The following is a 22,048-nucleotide window of genomic DNA, read 5'->3' as shown; positions in this document are numbered from 1 at the left end:
GGCGGCCACTAGCCCTCCTGCCCATGCCCTTTATGCTTACAGAGCTTCATGGACACTGGGTCCCAGCAGCTGAGGGAGGCCACCTCACATGCAAAGAGGGGGTCCTGTCTGTCATCTTGATTGGCAGCTGCCAGAGTCTGCTTCCCCTGTACAAATACTGAGTGACCAGGTGCTGGTCTTCACGACCCAGAGGATGAAGGTGACTTTGTCCTGCCTGAACAGCAGCAAGTGGCCAAGTACACGCATTGCTGGGCATTCACAGCCACATCCGAGCTGCACTGTCTTCACCACCTCAATACTCGGACATCCAAATCTGGGTTCACTCAGGTTCCTCTGCAGAAGGGGTCTCCCCACCCTGGGCTTGGGAGGAGCTGGAGCTCTCCCTGGGTCAAGGAACAAGGTCAGGAGACACAGCCACCTCAAGCCCCACCTGGACGGGGCTGCCAGGAAGAAAAAGCAGAGAGCTCCAGGACCACCAGCCCCACCTACCAAGCCTGGAGGGGGTTCCCCTGGGCAGGCACCAGCAGGGCTGGCTCTCGCCGGCTCTCCCAGGGATGGCGGAAGATGCTCCAGCCTCCGAAGGACTGACAGGAATGGTTTCCCCTCCTTCCTGACCCTCTTGGCCTTGGCACCCACAACCATCCTAAATACCCACCCCTGGCTCAGCTCACCTTATGCCACCCCTGCCCATAACATGCCTTTGGCTATTTTCTAAGCTCGTCTCTATCCAGGTCATTGTGCCTTATTCAAGGATAGCAACAGAGGTAGCCCATGGGAAGCTGTGCAGGTGGATCCATTAAACACAGTGAGAGACCGAATATACAGAGGGGCAGTGGCCAGGCCATATATGACAATGGAACTCTGACCCCTAGTCTCCGCAGCAACTGACCACCATTAATTAATGACTGCCAGTTTCTGTCATTCAACCCCCACGTCCAACTCAGGACCAATGAGGAAAAGCTGAATATGCTACCCAGAACAGTCACACAGGATGTGCCACTTCTAGTTAGCCTGCTTCCAGCTTCCCCACACCAACAGCCCCTACCCCCCACAGGGCACAGCTGAAACCTTCCCTCTTTTCTCCAGAGCTTTCCCGCTCCCCTAGCTACCTCTGAGTCTCTGCTAAATACAAGTAATAGTGGCCGGCGCCCATGATATGCTGTGGTCTGAACAAATAGTCTCTGCTTTTTATCTTTGGGTGGTCATTTATTTCCACAGGGGATTACTTCAAGTAATTTATTTTAAATCTTCTCTATCTTAAGAAAATGAGAGGACAAACCACCAACTGGGAGAAAATATTTGCAAAATCGCATAGCTGACAAAAGACTTATAGCTAGACTATACAAAAATGTCTCATAACTCAACAGAAAGAAAGCAAATACCTCAGTAAAAAGTGGGCAAAAGACTTGAACAGACTTAACCAAAGAGGATAAACAAATGGCAAAAAAAAACGTAGGCAGAGATAACCAATATCAGCAGCCATTAAGAAAATGCAAATTAAAACTATGAAATAACTGTTAGAATGGCTAAAATGAAAAATAAAAAAACACTGGCAATACCAAGTGCTGGCGAAAACACAGTACAACAGGAACCCTCACACATTGCTGGTGGGAATGCAAAGGGGCAAAGACACTTTGGAAAACAATTTGGCAGTTTTTAATTAAGTTAGACAAACACTTACCATGTGACCCAGCAACCCCAATCCTAGGTATTTACCAAGAGAATCAGAAACATGTTCACACACAAAACATCTATCTCCAAATGTTTATAGCAGCTTTACATAATTGCCCCCAAACTGGAAACAATTTAACCAGAACAGAAACTGTGATCTATCCATACCATGGAATACTACTCAGCAATAAAAAGAAAAAAACTCTCGAAGTATGCAGCAACATGGACATGTCACAGCCACACTTTACTGCATGAAAGAAGCCAGGCCCGAAAGGCAACATCACGTGCAATTCCATTTTTATGATGTTCTGAGAAAGGCAACATGAGAGGGTCAAACATGTTGGCTGCCAGGAGTTGAGGATGTGGGGAGGGGCTTCTAGAAAAGAGGCTGCCAGGGGACTTTTGAGAGGGGTTGCTACATTCTGCATCCTAAGTGTGGGGGAAAAACATGACCTGAAGCATTTGTCAAAACTCATAGAACTGCACACCAGAGAGAGAGTTACTGTATATAACTTGAAAGATAAATGAAAAGGAGAGGAGCTAAGATGGCGGCATAGAGAGGAGTGGAAGACTGTTAGTTCCCCCCCCAGAACAATCCATAAATGACCAAAAAGCTAGCAAATAACCTGGAATAACTGCGGGGAGACAAACATGACTGTCCACTCACCACACACCAACCTGAATTGGGAGGAATGCCCAAGATCGCAGCATAAAATCTGTAAGTAAAACTGCGGACCCGCGCTGAGAGCCGAGAGCCAGGAGTCCCTCCCTCACGGAAGCGTCGCAGTGCTGGAGAGCAGCCCTCTCTCAGCCCAGCTCCAACTGGGGTTTTAATGTTAACTGCTCAATACAGACAGTGAATCCTCAACAAGCAGACAGAGGCTTTTGGTGACAACCGACCTTGGGAGAGTCGGGGGACATATCTGTCTCAGGACAGGGAGCCCAGAGGATTGGGTGCTATCTCTGGCTGACGGGTGAAGCTGGGAGCTTTTCTGTCTCTTTCTCTCTCTGTGGAGAAAACCTCAGCTGTCTTCAGCCCACAGCACTTTGCAGTAAAGACAGCCTCAGCCATTTTAAAATGAAAACACTTTGATCAGCAGAGTCAGAGAAACAAAGAACTTACTGATATGCAGAGGACCTCTCTGGAGGGGGCATAGCTTCCCAAGAGGAAAGGGAGGGGCCCAGCTCTACTGCCCCCCTTTCCGGAACCAGACCCAAAGCCTGGGGGAGGAGAACCACAGGCCACACCCTCTTACACCAGCTGGTGACAGGCTGACAGAGGCACCTGCCGGGCAGAAAACCATCAGGGAAACCAGATACTGTATATTTCCTCCTTCTGTGACCTGAGCCTGTTCTCATCTGGGAAAACCTGACTGGGGTGGCCTAGGAGGTCACATGCCTAGACAACAGAAAACTACAACCTACACTAAGAAAAACGAAGCTATGGCCCAGTCAAAGGAACAAATGTACACTTCAAGTGAGATACAGGAATTTAAACAACTAATGCTAAATCAATTCAAAAAGTTTAGAGAAGATTTCGCAAAAGAGATAGAGGCTGTAAAGAAAACCCTGGGCATACATGAGGCAGAAATCAAAAGTTCAAAAAAACAACTAGTACAATCTATGGAAATGAAAGCCACAACACAAGAGATGAAAGACACAATGGCAACATACAACAGCAAATCTCAAGAGGCAGAAGAAAACACTCAGGAACTGGAGAACAAAACACCTGAAAGCCTACACACAAAGGAGCAGATGGAGAAAAGAATGAAAAAATATGAACAACATCTCCGGGAACTTAAGGATGAAACAAAGTACAAGAATGTACATATCACTGGTGTCCCAGAAGGAGAAGAGAAGGGAAAAGGGGCAGAGGCAACAATAGAGGAAATAATCAATGAAAATTTCCCATCTCTTATGAAAGACATAAAATTACAGATCCAAGAAGCGCAGTGAACTCCAAACAGAATAGATCTGAATAGGCCTACGCCAAGATGCTTAATAATCAGATTATCAAATGTCAAAGACAAAGAGAGAATCCTGAAAGCAGCAAGAGAAAAGCGATCCATTACATACAAAGGAAGCTTCATAAGACTATGTGCGGATCTCTCAGCAGAAACCATGGAGGCCAGAAGGAAGTGGTGTGATATATTTAAGATACTGAAAGAGAAAAACCGCCAACCAAGAATCCTATATCCAGCAAAGCTGTCCTTCAAATATGAGGGAGAGCTCAAAATATTTTCTGACAAACAGACAATGAGAGACTTATGAACAAGACACCCGCCCTACAGGAAATACTAAAGGGAGCATACAGAGTGACAGGAGAAGACAAGAGTGCGTGGTTTGCAACACAATTTTGGGAGATGTTAGCACAGCAATGTAAGTACACTGAACAAAGGTAACTATGAATACGGTTGAAAGAGGAAGGTTGGGAGCATATGAGACACCAGAAGAAAGGAGGAAAGATAAAGAATGGGACTGTGTAACTTGGTGAAATCTAGAGTGTTCAACAATTGTGATAAAATGTACAAATACGTTCTTTTATGAGGGAGAACAAGCAAATGTCAACCTTGCAAGGTGTTAAAAATGGGGAGGCATTGGGGGAGGGATGCAATCAGCATAAACTAGAGACTGTAACTAACAGAATCATTGTATTATGCTTCCTTTAATGTAACAAAGGTGATATACCAAGGTGAATGCAGATAAGAGGGGGGGATAGGGGAGGCATGTTAGACACTTGACATTGGTGGTATTGTCTGACACTTTACTCTGTTTTGATTTAAAGTTACTTTTCCTTTTGCTACTTCCTAGCTGTCATTTTTTTTCCTCTTTCTTTTGCCTCTCTACCTTCTTTGACTCTCCCTCCTGCCTTGTGGAAGAAATGTAGATGCCCTTACATAGATAGCGGTGAAGGTGGTGAACACATAAATGTATGACCATGCGGAGAACCATCGATTATTTACTTGGGATGGAATGTATGGTGAGTGAACAAAACCATATTAAAAAAAAAAAATGGGTTGATGACAAAACCTCGAGGGCAATATACTGAGTGAAATAAGCCAGACACATAAGGACAATTATTGCAGGGTCTCACTGATAGGAACTAATTATAATATGTAGACTCATAGACATGAAATATAAGGTACCAAGATACAGGATGAGGCTTAAGAATGGGGAGTGGTTGCTTAGTATGAGCAGAATGTTCAACTAGGATGAACTTAAATGCTTGGAAATGAACAGGGGTGTCGGTAGCAAGATGTGAGAATAAGTAACAGCGCCGAATGGTGTGTGAATGAGGTGGAAAGGGGAAGCTCAGAGTCATATCTGTCACCAGAAGGAAAGTTGGAGGTCAAAAGATGGGAATGTATAAAACTGAATCCTGTGGTGGGCAATGTCTGTGATTAACTGTACAAATATTAGAAAACTCTTCCATGAACCAGAACAAATGTATGACAATACAACTAGAAGTTAATAATAGAGGTGCATATAGGGAAGAAATTTATACCTATTGCAAACTATATACTACAGTTAGAAGTATTTCAACATTCTTTCATAAACAGTAACAAATGTACTATACCAACACTACAAGTCAATAATTAAGGGGGGTTGGTTAGGGATATGGGAGGATTTGGGTTTCCTTTTTTTTTTTTTTTTTTTTTTCCTTTTTTCATCTTTCACTTTATTTTTTGTCTGGAGTAATGAAAAGATTCTAAAAATTGAACAAAAATTAAGTGTGGTGATGGATGCACAGCTGTATGCGGGTACTAGGGGCAACTGTGCACTTTGGATCTTTGGATAGTTGTATGGTATCTGAACAATCCCAATAAAAATTTAAAAGAAAAAAAAATATAAATGGACAGTTATTTTTAAAATCTCAGTCCAGCAATGTTTTAAAGAGCAATCACATTATTCTATGCATTTCTGATGTGAAAATGCCATTAGTAATTCAGGCCAACACTAATTGCAAAAGCGGAAAAATAATAGAAGCATCTGCTTCCCATCAGCATTCATTCCCTTCTTTATCCACCTAACCCCACCCAGAGCATTTTTAATTCCACAGATTTGCTTATATTTAGAACATGTATTGTTTTCTGATGACAACAGGAATGTATAGTCACTATAGGAAATATATAGAAGAGGAGCACAAACGGTACCAACTGTCCTATTATAACTTAATAGTTTTCTTTTTTTAAATATCCAATTTTCTTGACTAACTTTATTATTATTAACATGAATGAAATGCTAAAGACCTCTTGGCACAAATAGAAGTTATCTGTAAAATGAACATCATGAAAAGAAGAGTTTAATTAAATTTTAAAAGATTAAGTTTAAGAAACGAAACAGCACTGTTAAATCAAGTTATCTAAAACATATTCTTAAGAATAAGCTCCTTGGTGCAAAGGGTGGAACTATTTATGATCAACCATGAATGAAGGGCCACAAGCTTCCGATTGCTTCCCTCAGACAGTGGTTCTCAAACTTGAGGGTGCAGCAGGAGCCCCGAGCACTTGTTAGAGCAGAGGCTGGGCCTCACCCCGCAGGAAAGTTTCTGACTCAGTCGGTCTGGGGTGAGGTTTGAGAAGACGCATCTCGAAGCAGATCTCAGCTCTGGCTGGTCTGGAAACCACTTTGAGAACCACTGCTTCCAGGTACGTTTCTGTCATCCAGGTGATCCCAGCTTTTAATTGGAATATTAATAAATACCGAGAAAAGCAAGACAAACTTATACATTGTCAGGAGAATCTAGCCATCTTGCCTGGTAGCCTTGGACCCTGAGAATTAATTCTACCTACCTATCTATCTATCGATCTGTCTATCTATCTATCTATCTATTGAGATTGTTCACATTCCATGCAATTATCCAAAGATCCAAAGTGTACAATCAATTGCCCACAGTACCATCATACAGCTGTGCATCCATCACAATTAATTTTCTTTGAATTTTTAGAACATTTTCATTACTCCAGAAAAGAAATAAAGACCAAAAAAAGGGAAACGTAAATCCTCCCATACCCCTAACCACCACCCCTCCATTACTGACTCATAGTATTAGTATATTACATTTGTTACTGTTGATGAAAGACTGTTAAAATACTACTAACTGTAGTATATAGTCTGCAGTAGGTATACCTTCTGAGAATTAATTCTTAACCAAATGACGTAAGTATCTCTGGTTTTAAGAAGCAATCCCCAGCATCTGTTCTTCTTTAATGAAGTGATTTGTGGAGTCCACAAGGTGATGAGAATTATCCACTCACCACTCCCATCTGGCTGGGGAAAATGCTCATGAATACCTTTTATCAAGTCTTTCAAGTGTTCCTTCAAAATATCTTCAGTGAGTTCTTCAGATGAGTTCATAGCCAGGGCATCCAAACAAGGACAAGAAGCCCACTCGGCAGACAGCACCAGGGGCCCAGCTTTCCAGTCATCACCTTCTTTGGCCCCCGGATGGAATTCTGATGTCCGCTTCGCTCCTGTTGTCGGGACAGACTGAACAGGGGTTGTTCAGATGAGCTAGGACGTCTGCAAGATATGCTGATTTGCAAAGCCAGCTGTGATCCTGCATACAATCCCACAGTTTGGGGATTTCATCCAGAAAAACCCAAACTCTTGAAACTCAAGTAGAGTGAGGACTTTTTCAGGCAAATCCAAGAAGTATCAGTATTAAACAGGAGTTGTCTATAGCCCTTGACTCTCTCTTTGACAAAGAAGGATACAGTGGCCATCTCTTTCCTGAAAAAATGGACATAGTGATATTATTTATTTTATACTTTTTTAGGAAGTAAATGAGATAACACATGTCACTTGATTAGTACTTTACCTGGCACATAGTAGAAACAAAAATTGTATGAATTTATTTTAACATTTACAACAGGCCACTCTAAGTCAACTAAGTTTAGAGTGCAGGCAAAACTACACACACAAATCCCCACCCAGTTCACCCCGTCCTGCACAGGGCCTTGGGGAGCTGCTGGAAATCCACAGTGTGAACACATGTGTGCAGGCTCTCACACTTCCCTCAGCTCAGCTGCTGCCATTATTAGCTGGTCAAGAACAAACTTTGAAACCAAAACAAAAATGCTAAGACACTTTCTGCAGTTGTTTCGGGAATTTAAAATAAAATGTGCTCCACATTCAAAGAACACTTTAAAATGCCTGTAGAATCTCAAATGCAGAATCAAAGGAGGCATTTTTTGCATCCTTATCCAATGGCTGCTTTGCCTGACCCACTCAAACAGTTCCTTCATGATTTTATTGGAGAGTACAGTCATGAAATGAGCTCCACTGTCTTCTCTTCCCCATCTTCTCAAAGAGGACGGTTAGTTCCCTACCCAGCTGCACAAATGAAGCTCTCCCTCCTGGGCCCCTCTTTCCCAGCAGGTGAGATAACTAATGATGTGGACCGAATAGCCTTCTTAAACCCAGATGAAAGCCCAAATAATCCACTCACAATTCAGACCAACCCAGGGAAGGTATCAACCAATCTTTATTCCACCTGGAGGAAACGGACATGGGGCAACTCAACTCCAAGCTTTTCAAAAACGTATTGGTTTTCTATTGCTGCTCTAACAAATTACTCAACCTTAGTGGCTTAAAACAATACAAATGTGTTATTTCGCTGTTTTGGAGATTGGAAGTCTGACATGGGTCTCACTGGGGTAAAATCAAGAAGTTGGCAGGGTTGTGTTCCCTTCTGGAGGCTCTAGGGGGACTTGCCTTCTCTCAGCTTCTGGAGACCACCTGCATTCTTTGGACTGTGGCCCCTTTCTCCGTCTTTAAAGCCAGCAATGGTGAGTTGAGTCCTACCCTAATGACGTCACTTTGATGCTGACTCATTTGCCTCCCTCTACCACCTTTTGGGGCCCTTGTGATCACATTGGGTGCACCTGGAAAATCCAGGCTAATTTTCCTAATTAAGGTTCCTGATGAGCAACCTTAATTCCCCTTTGTGATATATTCACAGGTTCTAGGGTTTCATACAAGGATTTATGTGCGTGACCACTACTCTGCCTACTATTGTTTCTCCCACCTCCTTCCACTCCTCCTACCATCCTCTTCCTCATGTCAACACTATTCCAAGTGGGGGGTGGGATGCTGACACATAGAAACAAATCTCAAAGCAGATTTTCAGTATTACCTCTTTGTAGAGCATCTGATCATTACCAGAGTATAAGCAAAACTAATGAATCCCTAACTGTAGAGATAAAGGTGTAAGAGCTATGCAAGTAGGTGAGTCTTTAAGGGTCTGTGGTGTGAATTCAAAGTCTCTACTGATTTCACCCATCATCAATTCATTAATTCACTCAACAAACATTGTCTGAGAACCCACACATGCAGCAAGTTCTCTGGATGTTGTGGAGGTTATAGAGTCCAGTAAGATGGTAGTTGACCAAGGTTCCAAAGAATTAGTGATGTAGCCTGTGGGGAGATGTGGAAGTGTCCCTGGGGCTCTAAAATGCATGAGGTGCCGCTGCACCCCTTGGTGTTCTCCGCAGGCCAGCTATTTTAGGTACCATGTAACCATGTTCTTTTGACTCCAGGTTTGGTTTTTCCATCCCACAGCCCCATATGTAAGATTGCTGGGCAACCAGTGTGTTATGAAATTCATAAAGAAGAGCATGATGGAAAAGCTTTTATTCATTTAGACTCCAAGAAGGCCAAATGCTGTCAAAAAGTGTCAGAAATGTTAATGGAAATCCCATCACAGAGGACCACAAGAGTACTCTGGAACTAGCACTTGCTTCAGGATCTGATCCCCACTAAGAATGCAACTTTGAGCAAGTTTCCTGGTGCACAAAATGGAGACAGTTAATATCCAACCAGCAGGGTTGTTGTGCAGATTAAAGTGAATGATAACAGATGTAAAGCAATCATTACCTAGTAAGTATCCATTAAGCATTTGTTTTCTCTGCCTCCAGCAGTTACTCACAAATTATCAGCATTTGCTGAATCCTAAAATACCAGTGAGTTACCCAAAACAAAACACTACAAACACTATGCTCATGCTGGATGCAACTTATTTCCAATGTTAGCAAAGTCATATAAGAACCACTTGGGGGCATGTGGTTCTAACAAGAGGTACATTTGAACTGGGCTTGGTGCCATCATGAGGTCCAAACCCAACACATCCCACAGACTTCTCTCCACATTTCCTGGAGTTACCACTCTACTGGGTGGTGAAGTCAAGTCACAAAGAATGTAAAATAAACTCCGTCTTCAATGAAGGTAGGAAATGATCATAATCCCAAATAATAGATCATAGCTAACACAGAGGTGGCCACACCTATGCTGGAGACCCAGGGCCAAGACATCTCTACAGAGACAGGTGACCATACCTTTGATGGAGACCTGGGGTCAAGACATCTCTACAGAGACCGGTGGTCACACCTATCATGGAGATCCAGGGCCAAGACATCTCTAACAGAGACAGGTAGACACACATTTGATGGAGACCTAGGGCCAAGACATCTCTAACAGAGACAGGTGGACACACCTTTGTTGTACACTCAGGGCCAAGACATCTATACAGAGACAGGTGACACACCTATGATGGAGACCCAGGGCCAAGACATCTCTAAAAAAGAGACATAACAACAGCATCTGGGATGGACATCACATCCAAGAAGACATCACTAACAGAGAAACATATGATCACACCTAGATGGTACCAGAGTCAAAAGGAGGAAAGGTACAAGGCCTCATATTTCCCAATATTTCATAAGTTGGAGTAAATCAATGGCATTAAAGTAGATCAATCAAGAAATAGAAATGTAAGTAATTTCTTTAAAGTTATAAAAATGATCACTAAAATATTAGACAAGCTCTCCTTTCCAATTCTTTTCTCATTCTCTCTGTCTCTCCCTGTCTCTCTGTCTCTCTCTCTGTGTCTCTCTTTCTCTCTCCCTCTCCTTCACACACACACAGACACACACAGACACACACAGACAAACTGTGTAGCAACAGACAGAAAAGAGGAAACATCAGAAATGGAAACAATAACATAAAATCATGGACAACAATTTCTAAAAATACCATAATGTCTCAAGAGTTGTAATGTGGATAAATTCACCTACTACAATTATTTCACATTAAATTAACAGTTCAACTATATGCTATATGTAAGAATCATGTTTTTAAAATTATCCAGAAAGGTTGATAGTAAAAGCATGCTAAGAAAAAGAACATTTAATGATATGCAAGGTTTATTTCAAAATGAAAAGCCTAAAACCCTCAAACTCTGTGCTGAGCACTACACATACACAATCTCAAAATGCTCCCAGTGATTCCACAAAGTCTCCATCACATTTCCTTCTTTATTTCTTTCGTAGTGATAGTTACCATCAAAAACTTTCAGATATTGTGTTTATTCATGATGTATTGCCTGTTATTCCCACAATACGAGTGGAGACTCTCGGTCCCTTTCTTGTCCCCGTTGCCTGGAACGGCTCCTGGGCACCCGCTGATGCTCGGGAAGCCTTGTCTGCATGAACGAATAAAGAGCAGTACCATTTCAATCACCGTTTCGTAGATGATTCAACACAAGGAAATCTATTAATGTAATTCACACATCAAGAAATCAAGGAGGAAAATGAGCTCAACTGATGTCAGAAAAGGAAGTTCATGAGATTCAAAGTTCTTTTCTGATTTAAAAATGCCATAAGAAATGGATTAGATCCAGCCTTAATTTGTGCATATGTGCACACATGCTCTCCAAGCCAAAAGCTTTTTGATATTTAGTAATGACATTTTAGAAGCATTTAACTAATAAATAAAATAAAATAAAATAAAAACGAAAGAAGTCCTCCTGCCATCACTTATCTGCTTCTAAGTGTACTAACCAGGACAATTATTCAACATAAAAAAATAACATTCTTAAGTCCTTGAGATTTTCTAGAGAAGGGTAGATATATGCATGTTAAAAATTTAAAAGTCAACATTAATGTAAAAGAAAGAGTGCATTTTTACAAACAAAGAGAGCAGGAAATAAATAAAAACTTGAGCAGTCAACAGAAGGCAACAAACGAGAAACAAGAAAACAAAAGAAATAGTGATGATCAATTACTATCTTTTACTTCTACTACTTACTATCACTACTTTTTATAAATTATAAAAATAAAAATATTTATAACTGACCAATAACAAACAACACATGAAACTTATGGGATGCAGCTAGAAGCAGTATTTGGAGAAAAATAGAGCCTTGCATACATGTAGAAGAAACACTGAATAATAATGAGCTAAAGCTCCCACTCAGGAAATTGGATAAAGAACAACAGAATAAAGTCTTGGTCTTAGCCCTTCTTGTTGGATTATTTTAATTCTCTCAACAACTATGTGATGTAGGTTTCTTTTATTCCAATTTTACAGATGAGAAAACCATTTCAGAGAAGGTGAGTTGCTCACCCAGGTGTGGTTGGTGAGTGGCAGAGCTAGGATTTGAACTGAGTTCCTTTTTTATAAGAGCTTATGCTTGTAAACATTATCCTTTTTTTCTTGCCTTCCTTTCGTTTGTAATAACAGAAAACTGGAAAAAGAAACTTAAACATCTGTTAGTGGGGAACAAGTTAAATGAATTAGTTTCTGGAATACCGAGTAGGATTAATTTTCATCAAGTTGAACTTAGGCACAGAAATGAAAAAATGCCAAAAATACATTAGCCAAAAAAAAAAACAAGGTACTGGAGAGCACGTCAACCACGACACCTCCTGTAGCGTGAGGAGCCAAGGCTGAGAGCACAAACCCTCCTGGCTGAGCCACCTCTGGGGAGAAGAAACAGGCATGAGTGGGAAATGAGCTGGTGACAGGGGCCGGGGATGGCGGTGACTTTTAAGTTAGCGTATTTTGTACTCTTTGCTTTCTTTAATAATGAGCATGCCTTTCCTTTATAATTGGCAAAAACTAATTTGGAAATCAAGAATCAACATTTCCTGGATACTTCCCCAGGATATGAGTCTATTCCAAGAGGCCCACACCCAACTCGGGACAATAAGATTTCTAGAAAGAGGAAAAAATGACTTCAAGATGGGATGTTTCCTCGCAAACAAGGGGCAGCCAGGGCTGAACTGCTGGCTGGATATTCGAATGTCCTCCTGGCATTTTTTTTTTTCTGGCTATTATGAAGAGAGGATGGTTAGGAAATCCTGCTTCACGCAGGGCTTCAGCTGGGAGCCTGGGTCCTACTATTTTTATAGGGTGTCCTAATGGACTTTTTCCACATCATCACTCATTTTTAAAGTGAACGTGCCCCACAGTTCAAGGAACAGGAGGTGAAGTCAGTCTTCTGAACTTGCTGCAAAGAGCTCACGTTTTCCTGCTTGGGACCTTCCCCACAACCCGGGACTCTGCTGTAGCTAACGAGTGGGATCTTTATCCCTTTTTAAGTGACGGGAGCCTCATGGTACTGAAAGGAAAAAAGGTGCAAAATCACAAGAGCACAAGGGATGGCCCCATGTGCTCGGCCACCTCTCACAGGGTCTACTGCGGCACTTTTACAAAAGAAATTATCATTTCATCCCAACAGGCTTGGGAGAACATCAGCGATATTTCAACACCCTGTTCCTTACACAAGCATCAGTGACGTGGTCGTTTGCTTGTTTGTTGAATTTCTGTTAAGGACAATGAAAGAACAAAACCCACTTGAGTTAGGAGAGATACACAACTCCTTACCAGAGGTCCGTAGATGTTCTTAACAGTGCACAGACATGAAGATTACATTTCATTGAGAGATTTATTTTGTGCTTTTGTCCTGTTATTCACCAGAGAATTGTGAAATGCAAGTAATCTGATCAGAATAATGCATAGGGATGTATTTCAGAAAACCAATAATTGTGGTAACATTCAGCTCAGCAAGGTGCCAAAATAAAGTCCAGAATCACGCTCACCCTTCCTCCCCCATTCCTTAATCATGGCTTCATAATATGCTGCAACGTTGTCCATTACAGCTGCAAGCTGGAAGTAATCACTATCGGACTTTTAGAGATTTATTGTAATTTTAGATCTATAGCGCTTCTCCAGACCCAAAATCAAAATGATGTTTTATAGACGTGCCCTAGAAAGATTTTACAGCTTTTATATCTTAAAGATTCTTTATCTTTGACTAGGTCCTGCAGGTTGTTTTTATTATGTTAGGAAGCAGTTAAGTCAAACAATAGAAAAAAATACTAAAACCAGCTGTATTTAAATTCTGTGTACTTCTTTAACCTTTTGACTTACCTACATAAAAGGTAATCTTTCAAAAACAAGTCCCAAACAGAATCATTGCCTATTTGCTTTCCTCAAATCCTTACGGAATAAACAGAATCTGTAACAAGATCCCTTTAACTGTTTTTTATTCAGCTCATATTTGCAATGATTTTATAACGGACGGCTGGTTTGTCTCTCTCGCATTATCACAATCAGTGCATCCTGGGATTAAAAACCATTTAGGGCCCAACTCTTAAACAAACTCCCCACACGGCAGTATAATGAACATTATGCATTGTTTCTTTTTATTGTCACTAGCTTTATTGGTTTGGCCAAGAAGCTGGGGAACGCGGTCCTCATTTTTAAGCAGAGGCGCGACCCATTTACCAACGTGGAGAGTGGCCTCCAACGAGACGGCAGGAGTGGCAGGGAAGTAAACACATGAGGCCTTGATGGTCACCATCCCGTTTTATCATGACATGGCCACGCACTACATACCTCTCTGGAGACCCTTCCTAGGAATATTTTCTTTACAAGCAAGGGCTGGTGTCTAAATTGTTCAAGAACAAAAATGTTGAGTTGCTGAAAAATTGCATTAAGAAGACCAAGGCAATCTAACAAGCATCTTGGAAGCCTAATCATTGGGGAACGCTGCAGGCAATTTTATGGGACTCGGCACCACTGCTTGCGGGTGGGTTCCTGGCCTGAGGGGTCTCGGAGGATGGGCTGCCCTTACAGGGTCTCCTGTGCAGTGGCTGACCTGACAAGGGAGGGTGCCCCTGCCCACAGATGAAAAAAACGGGAGGGTCAGTTACAGCCACACCAGATCTCCTTCCAGAATCCTCTGGCGTTAAATAGGGCAAAGACGGTGGATTCAGCCCTGCTTGACTACAATTTTCCAGACTTAGGTTGAAGACAGAAATTGCTCGGCAGGAAGTGGAAACCAGATAAGACTAAAAGATAATAACTGATTTTTCTATTACCCCCAAAGTAGAATATGCATCCCAAAGATGAACTGGGCTTGGAGTCTGAGAAGAATTTGAATTAGGACAATAGAGTCTGGTGATATTTTCATAAGGGTCCGTGATGCCTGCTTTGGTTTTCTGCACCTACCTAAGAGGATGATCCCAGCAGTTACCAGAGAAGGGGAAAGCTCTGTCTCGGTTGTCAGCATCCGTCTTTGGTGCACCCGTGAAAGTGGGAAATTGCTGGTTCTTATGATAAACGGATGCCCTCTGATGCTCACATTGTCAACAATATTAAATTAGCCTATTTTCATTATAAATAAAGTTAGCACCTTCTGATTACGAAATGTTTATATTTGTGGCCATTTCATTATTTCTGCTTCTTAGCCGCATGAATCAGGTAGACATTATAACCATCATTGTTAGATGATACAATTTGTTATCTAAAATTATTGATGCATTCCCTATAAAATTAGGAAAAAGACAAAGATGTCTATTGTCACCTTGACTATTTCACATCATTCTGAAACTTTTCCCCATGTGATAACATGTGAAACTTTTTAAAAAATGAACTCTTCTAAAGAAGACAAAATCATTGTTTGCAAGTAATATGACTTCATACATCGAAACCCTCAGAATTAATATGAGTCTTAAACAAAGAAGCCAGAAACAAGGTAAGTATACAAAAATTAATTCCTAAGTTAATAGAGCTTGTGGGAGGGAATTTCTTCCATAATAGCAAACTGAGAACTAAAATACTAAGAGTGTACAGAATCTGCAAGAGGAGAATAACAAATATTTCCTGGGTGGCATTTAAAAGTGTTTATAAAAATATATCATCATATAGAGTAAAGTTGAATATTTTCCCAATTAGTCAAAAAAATTGATGCAATTGCAGTCATTCTCTTGGTGGATACTGTTATGGTATCTGACAGAATCATTCTAAAATGTGTACCAAAAATAAATAGCAAAGAACAGCTAAGAAACCATTGGAAATGGGGAGAGGGTACTGAGGGGAAACTTTTCCTGTCAAAAAGTCTCACTTGACTAATGACTTTTTTCTTTTAAAAGGAAGAATTACACACCATGGGAAAGGAGTGTGTATACAAATAGCTGTATTAATAAATAATGTTAGGAAAAATGCCATCTGTTTAAAAATAAAAAACTGGCATAAATATAGCCACACTTCACATGATATAAGAAAATAAACTCCAGGTGAATAAAATAATCAAATAGGTAAATTTAAAATAGATAACTGTTCAAAATTTTTAAAATTACTTTGTGTTTTTTTTGTATTTTTAGTCTACAGTTTCCATGAGGGAAGAATCATGTCTGTCTTTTGCATCCCCGTAAATCCAAAGAATGAATGAATGAATAAGAAAATGCAAAAATAATGGAAGTAATCCCAAAGAAAAGGCGGATTGATTTGATTATTTTTAAAAAGTTCCTTTAAAAATAAAAAGACAATCCCTAATTTAAAAAATGAGAGGCAAATACATCCAGGAAAAGATTGCCAATAATGTGATCAAGGTTCAATATAGAGAGATTTAATAGTTGATAACAAAAAACGATTTGAGAAAAGTGGAGAATGTTTCGTACTGTGGTTTTGGAGAGGGGCTTAGCTGGCTGACAATACAGATGTGCACTCGGATTCCGAGGCAGCTTTGAGAGCCTGCTGTCCTGACATGGATGTGTTCCAGCCCTCATCTGCACCGTGGTGGACTTTCTCTAGCAATCCAGGCACGGACGCATCACTCAAAGCAGACTTTGGATACTTTAACATCATTATCTGGGGATGACTGCAGCTTCTCAGGAATCCCTGAAAAAGCTGAGCTTTGGTAAAGTCATCTCCACCAAAAAAGTCAGCATGTCATGCTAATTTGGCTCACAAAAACAAAATAGAATTGTTTTTGGTTTTCTGTGAGAATTAATCCATTTATCTTACTGATAAATGAAAACTCACTACACAAGAATAACATCTATTATATTGTCAGTTGTGTGGTTTAGACTCAGAGAAAAGCTCTTCTGTCTCAAAAGCTTTAAAAAAAAATAAATTACTGGCCTGATTGGTCTCCGGAACATTGGGTGTCTATGTGACACCTGAAACTCAGAGCTAGAACTCAGCCAATATGAATGTCAGTATTAGAATATACAGCAACTGTTAAAAAAGCTGAAAAAGAATCCAGACTTCAACTAGGCATATGAATGAAGCAGTTGTGGTTGGGACTGGGGCAGGTCGGGACAAAGGGTAAAGGACAACACTGACAGCGTTTTGAAACCTCGAATTCCATGTGAGACCAAGAGAGGAGATAGATAGTTGGTGCAAGAGCTGTATTTCCTAAACAATTTAACTTGTATGGTTTGTTCATATACCATAATTGCATGGAACTTTTAATAGGAAGTGGGACCTGGTGGGTTTGTATAGGTTAGAGTGAAATAGCAACACATCCCGAGGTAATTTGGGCAGAGAATAAAAATATATATGCAGGGCCCCCCTGAGAAGCCAGGGGGAAATGCAGAGGTGTTGGGCTTCCTCACCTGGATTGTTGCTGATGTTCTCATAAACTGACAATTTGATGTGCCGAGCCCTCTACAATGGGAATTGCCATTATGAGGCTCGTTACTGCAAAGGAGAGGCTAAACCTGCTTATAATTGTGTCTAAGAGTCTCCCCCTGAATAGCTCTTTGTTGCTCAGATGTGGTCCTCTCTCTCTAGCTAAGCCAGCTCGGCAGGTGAACTCACTGCCCTCCCCCCATGTGGGACCTGACTCCCAGGGGTGTAAATCTCCCTGGCAACACAGGATATGACTCTTGGGGATGAATCTGGACCTGACATCGTGAGACTGAGAACATCTTCTTGATCAAAAGGGGGATGCGAAATGAAACAAAACAAAGTTTCAGTGGCTGAGAGATTCCAAAAGGAGTCAAGAGGTCCCTTGGACATTCTTATGCACTATATAGATAAGCCTTTTTAGGTTCTAGTGCAGTGAAATAGCTGGAAATAAATACCTAAAACTATCAAACTACAACCCAGTAGCCTTGATCCTTGAAGACAATTGTATAGCAACACAGCTTACAAGGGTGAAAGTGTGATTGTGAAGGCCTTGTGGATTGCACTCCCTTTATCCAGTGTATGGATGGATGAGCAATAAAAAACTAAATGAAAATTAGGGTGGGGAGGTGATTTGGGTGTTCTTTTTTACTTTTATTTTTCATTCTTTTTTTTTTTTTTTCACTTTTTCTGGTACAAGGAAAATGTTCAAAGAATGGATTGGGGTGATGAATGCACAGCTATATAATGGTGCTGTGAACAATCGACTGTGCACTTTGGATGCTGTATGGTATGTGAATGTATCTCAATAAAATTGAATTAAAAAAAATTACACAGGAAGTCAAACACCCTATCTAAATTTTCCAAAACTTGATATCCAGTTCATGGGTATTTATTATCTTTGCCTGAAACAAAAGGAGAGAAGAAGAAAGCATGTAAGAGTTCATGGAAAATTGAGGATGGGAGGGAGCAGAAAATAGTAAAATTTAAATTGTCTAATTTATAGACAGAATTTAGGAAAGAATAAAAATACATAAAGAAATAGATGAAAATACAAAAACTTGATTGTTTTCCTTTTAAAAGAGAAAACAATGTCAACCAGAAGATATCAGGGCAATCATCTTAAAATTGTTTAGTTTTTCTGATTTACAAAAACAGTGGATGCCCCTAATTTTAAAAATTTAGGAAACAGGATTCTGATCAGTACACTGACTGAAGACATTATTCTCTCTTCCCTCTTGAAATCCTGTAGAAATCACTGAAGAAATATTTTTAAAAATGCATTATAATACTGGAAGAATAGAGGGGTGCTATCAACAGACCAGAACAGGGAGGAAATTCTGGACAATGAGAGCATATGAAAGCTGATCAATGGAGGATCCCAATAAGCTAACATGTCAATAATACCAAACAGACAAAAGAACAGGACCATCACAAAACTAAGTTTTCCCAGAAGAACCTCATAATAACCCAAGATCAGAGGAGTGAAAAGATCAGCCATGGGTGGTGAGGCCAGGAATGATCTAAACGCCATGGTGACTGGTCTCCAAAGACGGCCGCCAGCGAGGGCCACCTCCCAGGCTCACTGAATCCAGCTGGCCAGGGGCCCCTGCTGAACAGGAGAACCCGAGGGAGCCTCGTCTCCAAGAAGCCCCAGCTCCAGCCTAGTCTTCAAGACTGACTGCCTCCCCATCCCCCCTTTTGGAATGTGCCTTCCTTGGATGAGCTGAGCTGCCTTTGTAAGGGGTCCAGCCACCCTGCCAACAAGGCCATCAAGAAACCACGTTTGGAGGGGCCACTCCAAATGCCATGTGGAGAAAGTGGGGCCCTGAGGGTAGAAGGAGGAGGGACAGAGAGCCCACCCACCGTGAGCCCAGACTTCCAGTGAGCCCGCCAATGCGCTGGGCAGAGTGGCTGTCCTGGAGTTCGAGCCCACTCGAGACCCAGCTGAGCGTGCCGGGAGCGGAACTGCCCAGCTCAGACCAGCCACCCACAGAACCGGGAGGGACAATCAAACGGCTGTTCTGGTCAGTCTCTAAGTTTGGGGTGGTTTCTGAGGCAGGAGTAGATAACTGAAACCAGGGCAAGACATCTGAGCCAGGCCCGGCACTCACACCTACTCAGTCTGGAAGTTGTCCCCAGGCTACAGCTGCAAGTGCAGTGCTCTAAGGGGGACTTCTGATGAGGAGGTCCTGCAGCCAGAGAAGCAGGGGACACCTCCGGTAACTTACTGCTCCCCCGGGAGAGGAAGAGCCCCAGGAACCACAAGGCAAGCTGCTCACATCCCTAAAGGAAGACTCACCTGGTCACAGGCCTCAGCTCCCATCCTGGACAGGTGCCAGAACCAGGAGTTCTCACTTCAGACTCTACTGTCATCGCTAAGGTAACATGCCCCAGTCGTCAATACCATCGGGTTGCCATCCATCAAGAAAATGAATGATTAGGGATCATCACACATTGGAGGAAGGTGGCATGAAAGAGCAGTACTGATACAATTTAATCACCCCCTTCAGGGGAAGGAGGAAGAGTTAATAGCGATGGAAAGAAGAAAATGTTTAAATAAGTAGGATGAGTTTGCTCAAATAAACCTGAAAGGATACCTATTAATTAGAAAATAGGCCCTAAGAAAATGTATGAATATTAAAAATATGGTTTCCAGAATGAAAAACTCAATAAAAAGAATAGACAAAGCTGAATATCAGCTTAGGAAGGTGGAAGGTTGAGGAATTCTCCCAAAACCCAATCCAAAAAGACAAAGCTAAAAAGTATGAGAGACGATTCAAAAATACCAAAGACCAACTCAGAAGTTCAAACATCCATCTAATACAGGTTTCAGTGGAAAACGAAGATAATGGAGGGGAGGATGTAAATAAAGAATTAATGAAGTAATTCTCTCAGTGTCGAAAAATGCTTTGAGTTCTGTTGTTGTTGTTCTTGTTTTAATAATTAAAAGGGTTCATCAAGTGCTGTGCAGGAAAAATGCAAAATAACCCATTCCTAGCTTCCTCCTAAAAGCACACAGAGAGAAGAGGGCATATTATTTATAAACAACAAAAATCAGATTGGTGTCAGCTGTCTTATTGTCCAAAATAGGTCCTAAAGGAAAATGAAGCAATGTTTTAAGGATCAGGAAAAGATAATTCTGTACTTAGAATGTCATCCCTTACCCATACATCAGTGTAGGGCAAAATAAACATTTTTACAGACATTCAGTGATTCAGAAAGTTTACCAAACTTTTCTGAAAACTTACTTGAAAATTTACACTGGCAAAGTTGAAAAATGAATATAATAAAGAAGAAAATAATGGATATAAGAAATAATGGTGAGAAAAGTAACAAAAAAGTACAACTTCAAAGAAGGAGAATTAATTTTTATAATATAGTTGTAATTGGGTATGGTTTATAAAGGTAAAAGCATAAGGCAAATAATAATATGGAGCTAAAACTCAAATTACATAAATAAAAAATGAGAGATTAAAAGAATGAAAGAGTGTCTTTCATATTTGGAGGAGTAGAAACAATATTAGACAAAAAAAATCAAGACAGAAAGCACATTTAAGACAAGGAATGGAGTTATATTTTACATAAAAGTACAGTTCTATCTGGTTACTCATACAAACTCTCATACATTTGAACAATATAACATCAGATTATATAAACAAAAACAGGAAAAACAGAAGAAACTAACTTACTCATACCTATATGGTAAGATTTTAAGATACCTTTAAAAATTGGCAAAGCAAGCAAATAAAAAGTGGACAAGCATAGAGAGGATTAGATTAACAACTTAAAACTTAATTGAAGTGGTAAAAAGAGAGCTTTGTTCCTAACAAATGGAGAATACAAGCATTTTTCAAATGGTCATTGAATGCTTATTTAGAAAATTTGTCCATGTTTTAGTGCATAAAGAAACTTCGATTTCATAAAAGTAAAAAACATTGGGTCCCACAATCTCTGAAACCAAGGCAATAAAATTAGAAAAAATAACAGAGAGACAGCCATAAAATGTCAATCCATGCAAAAATATAGACACAACACTTTAAATAATTTATGAATGCAAGAGAAAATTAAAGCTAAAAATAAAAATGCGGAATAACGAGAGTATTCCATATTCAAACCCACAAGCCACAGGCAAAGCAGTCCTCAGAGGAATATTTAGAGCTTTAATGTATTTTTAGAAAATAGGAAAGATTAAAAGTGAATTAATTAAATGTTCAATTCAAGAAGTTAGAAAAATAACTTAAAATATTCAAGAAACTCTAAGGAAGAAATTAAGAATGATAAACGCAGTGGCTTTCATTTCTAGCATGAAATGCTGGTTTCTTTGGCCCAAGTCTTCTACTAAAAATAACTAAAAATACTGGGTAATTTTAATTATGAAGTTCCATGGAGGGGGGAGGGTCTGTGTCACCTAGTATTTGTTGTCCGTGATTTCTTCTTCTTTACCCAACCTGGCTTATTTGGATTTCAGAAAGCATCTTAAGAGATTCATAAACCATGTTTCTGCCTTAATCACACCACCACAGGCTGATAGATTTTTAAATGTTGATGAAATGGACCATACTGTAAAATATTTTGAATATTCCACAATTTATCTTTAAAAATAGAGAAAACTTATTTTTGACAAATTGTTTTTGACAAAATAAATTGAAAAATATTTGAAAAACTCTTCCCCAAA

The sequence above is a fragment of the Choloepus didactylus genome, chromosome 15 (assembly GCF_015220235.1).
Source record: "Choloepus didactylus isolate mChoDid1 chromosome 15, mChoDid1.pri, whole genome shotgun sequence".
In the NCBI taxonomy this organism is placed as follows: Eukaryota; Metazoa; Chordata; class Mammalia; order Pilosa; family Megalonychidae; genus Choloepus; species Choloepus didactylus.
This window is presented reverse-complemented; position numbering follows the sequence as displayed.